The sequence below is a fragment of the Penaeus monodon genome, chromosome 22 (genome assembly GCF_015228065.2).
Source record: "Penaeus monodon isolate SGIC_2016 chromosome 22, NSTDA_Pmon_1, whole genome shotgun sequence".
NCBI lineage: Eukaryota > Metazoa > Arthropoda > Malacostraca > Decapoda > Penaeidae > Penaeus > Penaeus monodon.
Window position 1 is genome coordinate 42,278,326 of NC_051407.1, and position 240 is coordinate 42,278,565.

The following is a 240-nucleotide window of genomic DNA, read 5'->3' on the forward strand; positions in this document are numbered from 1 at the left end:
GCACATACGGTGCAGAGACAAAGTCTTGGAGGGACAGAAATAGAAGAAGTTGCATGCAGGCGTGAATACTTGCTCCCAATCAGGTCGGGAATTCCTTGCCTAACTGTACTCCTGTGGTCTTCCCCCCGCTTCTACTGCATGCTTCCTGGACATTCCCTCGGCTTTCCTTTCTCAACGGGGTCATCAAGGGCCATTCGCCAAAGCAAAAGATTTTGAGTAACTGCACTTATTAAGCATCGA